This window comes from Macaca mulatta, chromosome X (assembly GCF_049350105.2).
Source record: "Macaca mulatta isolate MMU2019108-1 chromosome X, T2T-MMU8v2.0, whole genome shotgun sequence".
Classification (NCBI taxonomy): Eukaryota; Metazoa; Chordata; class Mammalia; order Primates; family Cercopithecidae; genus Macaca; species Macaca mulatta.
In genome coordinates, this window is record NC_133426.1 from 19,630,211 (window position 1) to 19,636,210 (window position 6,000).

Below are 6,000 nucleotides of genomic sequence, written 5' to 3' on the forward strand. Positions count from 1 at the left end.
GAAGAATCGTTTGAATCCAGGAGGTGGAGGTTGCAGTGAGCCGAGATTGTGCCACTGCACTCTAGCCTGGGCAACAGAGCAAGACTCCGTCTAAATAAATAAATAAATAAACGTTAACACTAAATAGAACCATGGCGTTTAACATAGGAATAAACTGTAGCAACAGGCCAATTTTTAAAAATGAAAATTCATAAATTACCATGGGAGGCTTTTGATCTCATTGGTAATGAAAATTTAAAAGTAGGAATTGACTTGCAGACATAGTTTCTCTTTTTGTCCCTGAACCTTCAGGAGAAGCTACGCTGAGGGGCTCCTTCACAGGCTGGGTTCCTTTGGAGCTCAGTCTCCAGGCTGCACAGACATTGGCCTGCGTTCCTGACAGAGGGAAGAACAAGTGAGGATGTGCAGAGTCTGCGGAACAGATGGCATTTTCAAGGGGTCTCCTGTGGAAGGGGCAGGAGTGTAGTGAAATGTGTGATTCTAAATGGTTTCTATGCCAGGGCCAGATCAAACAAGACCCTGCAGGCAATGGGTAGGAGCACAGGTTTCCTTTTTCTTTTCTTTTTTTTTCTTTTTTCTTTTTTTTGAGACAGTCTCGCTCTGTTGCCCAGGCTGGAGTGAAGTGGCACAATCTCAGTTCCCTGCAACCTCTGCCTCCTGGGTTGAAGCAATTATCCTCCCTCAACCTCCCGAGTAGCTGGGATTACAGGTGTGCACTACCACACGTGGCTAATTTTTGTATTTTTAGTAGAGACGGGGTTTCACCATGTTGGCCAGGTTGGTCTCAAACTCCTGGCCTCAAGTGATTCACACACCTCAGCCTCCCAAATGCTGGGATTACCAGTATGAGCCACCGTGCCTGGCCTGGAGCACAGATTTCTAAGCAGGCTGTTTTTAGGGAGGTAACTGGTGAGCTCTGTGGAAAAAGGACTAGAGGAAGAGCTTGCAGGTGGGAGGCCAGGAACAGGCCAGAGGTGGTAAAGGCAAGAAATATGATAGCATTGACACTGACAAAGAGGAGAGGTTACATTCTAGAGCCATTTTTGAAATACATTTGACAGGCTCTGATGAGGCAGTGGATTTGGGAAGAGGATAGGGAGCAAAGATGGAGGATTCAATGGAAATATTTTGTTAGTTGGCTTGGAAGCTGGATAGTGGAGTTTCAACTAAGTGGAGAAATCAACTAAGTGGAGAAGGAAGTTTTTGTTGGGGAAGGGATGTGGAGGAGATAATGAATTCACATTTGAATGTTATTAAGAGCAAATACAGTCAGGCTCCGTAGCTCACGCCTATAATCGCAACACTTTGGGAGGGCAAGGTGGGTGGATCACTTGAGTCCAGGAGTTCAAGATCAGCCTGGCAACACAGCGAAACCCTGTCTCTACAAAAACAAAAACAAAAAAATGCAAAAATTAGCCAGGCATGGTGGCACGTGCCTATAGTCCCAGCTTACATGGGAGGCTGAGGTGGGAGGATCACTTGAGCCTGGGAGGTTGAGGCTGCAGTGAGCCAAGATTGCACCACTGCACTCCAGCCTGGGTGACCGATCAAGACTCTGTCTCAAAAAAAAAAAAAAAAAAAAGTGAATACGAAAGGGAATGAAGTACTGATTTATGCCACAACATGGTTGACCCTTGAAAATATGATGCTAGGTGACAGAAGCCAGTTGTCGAAAGCCACCTATTATATGGTTCCATGTATATGAGATGTCCGGAACAGGCAAATCCATAGAGACAAGGTAGGCTAGTGGTTGTCAGGGGCTGGGGGAATTGAGGAGTGACAGCTAATGGGTACAGGGTTTCATTTTGGGGTGACAAAACATTCTAAAATTGATTGTGTTGATGGTTGCACAACTCTGTGAATATACTAAAAACTGTTGAATTATACATTTTAAAATGGGTGAATTGCCAGGCACAGTGGCTCACGCCTATAATTCTAGCACTTTGGAAGGCCGAGACGGGTGGACTGCCTGAGGTCAGGAGTTTGAGACCAGTCTGGCCAACATGGTGAAACCCTGTCTCTACTAAAAATACAAAAATTAGCTGGGAATGGTGGTGTGTGCCTGTAGTCCCAGCTACTTGGGAGGCTGAAGCAGAAGAATCGCTTGAATCCAGGAGGCAGAGGTTGCAGTGAGCCGAGATCGCACCACTGCACTCCAGCCTGGCGACAGAGCAAGACCGTCTCAAAAAAAAAAAAAAAAAAAAAAAAAAGAAAAGTGAATTGTATGATATGCAAATTATATCTCAATAAAAGCTGTTAAAGATTTTAAAAGAGGCCGGGCACGGTGGCTCAAGCCTGTAATCCCAGCACTTTGGGAGGGAGGCCGAGACGGGCGGATCACGAGGTCAGGAGATCGAGACCATCTGGCTAACACGGTGAAACCCCATCTCTACTAAAAAATACAAAAAACTAGCCGGGTGAGGTGGCGGGCACCTGTAGTCCCAGCTACTCGGGAGGCTGAGGCAGGAGAATGGTCTAAACCCAGGAGGCGGAGCTTGCAGTGAGCTGAGATCCGGCCACTGCACCCCAGCCTGGGCGACAGAGCAAGACTCTGTCTCAAAAAAAAAAAAAAAAAAAAAAGAAAAGAAAAGTGAATTGTATGATATGCAAATTATATCTCAATAAAAGCTGTTAAAGATTTTAAAAGAGGCCGGGCACGGTGGCTCAAGCCTGTAATCCCAGCACTTTGGGAGGGAGGCCGAGACGGGCGGATCACGAGGTCAGGAGATCGAGACCATCTGGCTAACACGGTGAAACCCCATCTCTACTAAAAAATACAAAAAACTAGCCGGGTGAGGTGGCGGGCACCTGTAGTCCCAGCTACTCGGGAGGCTGAGGCAGGAGAATGGTCTAAACCCAGGAGGCGGAGCTTGCAGTGAGCTGAGATCCGGCCACTGCACCCCAGCCTGGGCGACAGAGCAAGACTCTGTCTCAAAAAAAAAAAAAAAAAAAAGATTTTAAAAGAGTGATCATGATTACAGCATTTCAGTATGGGAAGATGCAGAGGTTCTGGAGATGGATGGTGGTGATGGTCGCACAACAATGTGAATGTATTTAATGCCACTGAACTGTACATTAATACATGGTTAAAATGGGAGATGTTGTTATGTATATTTTAGCACCAAAAGAGAATGAATACATATGTGATTGGTGGGTTATATGGGGCTGGGTGGGGACGATATTCCCTGTGTTTTAACTCCTCCAATAATACCCCCACACTGCTTCCCAAACAGGAAATCAGAATTACAATAACCACCACCCCATCACCTCGGGGTTCAGAGAAACCAGGACCAGTGGCCTGAGTTGACGGTGAAACGCCACAGCCATCCCCTAGACTGTGAAGGCCTCAAAGCAGACAGCCAACCTCAGATGCATCCTCAAGCCCCAGAGGCCATGGGACTTAATTGAGAAGTCTCTGAACCAGGCGGTCACTTAATAAGAGATGGTACAACCCTTTTCTAGCACGACTTCTTATTAAATAGAGTCAGTCAAATCAAGTTCCTTTTCTCAAAAATAATTACAGACCAGCCAGAGGCAAAAGTGGGAAGTAAGTCAAGTTCATCTTCTTTGTTTTGCTTGCCAGCCCTGGGTTAAGGATTCTATTCCCCAGCTGAAGTTTTCTTTTCTGGACCACAGAAGTTCTCAAAGTGTGGTTCCCAGCCCAGTGGCAGCAGCATGTGGGAACTTGTTAGAGATGCACGCTGGGGACCCCACCCGGGGTCAGGATCTCTGGGGCTGGGACCCAGTAACCTGTGTTTTGATCAGCAGCTCAGGTGTGAGAATCCCCACTGTACCTCAGCTCCTCAGAGCCAAGGCAAAAGCTCTGCCATCTGATGAACTGCTCGGTCCTTGGCAATGAAAATGGGCTCAAGGGAGCTACCAGTGACGCACAGCCCTGAGCTAGTAAAACTGACTTGATGTTTTGCGAAATATATTCGTATCATTATCATTACAAAAGTAATCTCTTCTCAGTATTTTTAAAAATAAAACAGGCCAGGCACAGTGGCTCATGCCTATAATCCCAGCACTTTGGTAGGCTGAGGCAGGAGGATTGCTTAAGCCTAGGAGTTTAAGACCAGCCAGGACAACATAGTGAGATCCTATCTCTACAAAAATAAAATAATAAAAAATCAGCCAAGCATGGTGGCACACACCTGCAGTCCCAGCTACTCGGGAGGCTGAGGTGGGAGGATTGCTTGCGCCTAGGAGGTCGAGGCTGCAGTGAACCATGATCACATCACTGTCCTCCAGCTTGAGTGACAGAACAAGACCCTGTCCCAAAAATAAAATAAAATAAAACATTAAAGATACAGTGTATAAGGTGAAAATCTTCCATCATCTCACAATTACCAATTGCTGCAGAGATAATTGATAACCACTGTTACCTCTTGAAGGAATATTCTTCCAGACATTTTTTAAAGTGTGTAGTGATACTAAGATATATGATGATTTCCACCTATTATCACTGTAATTTTTTGGAGCTAGTAACTCCTCTTTAGTGCTCTAATGATGGAAATTGAGAACCTTGAAGATGGGGTACTATTTTCCCTGGAGGACTCTCAAATCACCTTTTTCTTTTTTCCTAAATTTGAATGCATTTCATAACCTTCTTCTGGGAAGAAATTAGAATTCCTGACAAAAATGCTAAAGCAATTCTCTGATACTCTTTAATGAGATTAAGCCCTTGTCAGGGAGACTGCTCCCTCTACCCCCCGCCCCCCTCTCAGCTGACCTAAGGTCAGAAATCTAGTGATGTTTAGCCAGACATTCTTTCACCTTGTGTCCAGTCTGACAATGATCATCTGACCATTCATTTCCCAGAAAATGTCCCAACCAAGAGGGAATAAGAGGGAATCTTGGGGCTGGGTGCGGTGGCTCATGCCTGTAACCTCAGCACTTTGGGAGGCCAAGGCAGGTGGATCCCCTGAGGTCAGGGGTTCAAGACCAACCTGGCCAACACGGCGAATCCCTGTCTCTACTAAAAATACAAAAAAAAAAAAACTAGCCAGGCATGGTGGTGGGCACCTGTAATCCCAGCTATTTGGGAGGCTGAGGCAGGAGAATTGCTTGAACCTGGGAGGCAGTCTCAGTTGCAGTGAGCTGAGACTGTGCCACTGCACTCCAGCCTGGGCGATAAAGACTCTGTCTCAAGAAAAGAAAAAAAAAAAAGAAGAGGGAATCTTGAAACAAAACTTTGACTTTGATGTGTTCATAATTAAATTTTCTGAAAAGTTTTATGTATGCCTCAGTCTTTCATAACTGTAAACAACACACACACAAACTATCAGATATGGACTAGACCTTTTCTCAGTGCCTGAATAAAGGAATAAAAAGGTTTGACCTGCCATAAAATACTGTTATGGGTCTTTTGAAAGTCTCTCTGGGCAAAAAGGATGATCTTAAGATAATAATCGGCCGGGCGCGGTGGCTCAAGCCTGTAATCCCAGCACTTTGGGAGGCCGAGACGGGCGGATCACGAGGTCAGGAGATCGAGACCATCCTGGGTAACACGGTGAAACCCCGTCTCTACTAAAAAATACAAAAAACTAGCCGGCCGAGGTGGCGGACGCCTGTAGTCCCAGCTACTCGGGAGGCGGAGGCAGGAGAATGGCGTGAACCCGGGAGGCGGAGCTTGCAGTGAGCTGAGATCCGGCCACTGCACTCCAGCCTGGGTGACAGCGCGAGACTCCGTCTCAAAAAAAAAAAAAAGAAAAAAGATAATAATCGCTACCATTTATGGAGGAGGGGGCTGCGATACTCTGATCTGCTTTTAAATTCTCACAACAGTGTCAGTTATATGTTAGTATTAACACTGTACAAGGGAGGGAACTCAAGTTCAGAGAGGCTAAATGTCATGCCCAATCAATGTTCTTTAGCAGGAAAGAGTAGTCCTGGGAATGTAAGTGTCTGATTCCATTAGAAATGATGACATCGTCTGAAATTGGACAAAACAGCTCATTTGTTTTCATGGTTTAGAACTCCTATTCAATGGTTTTTTTT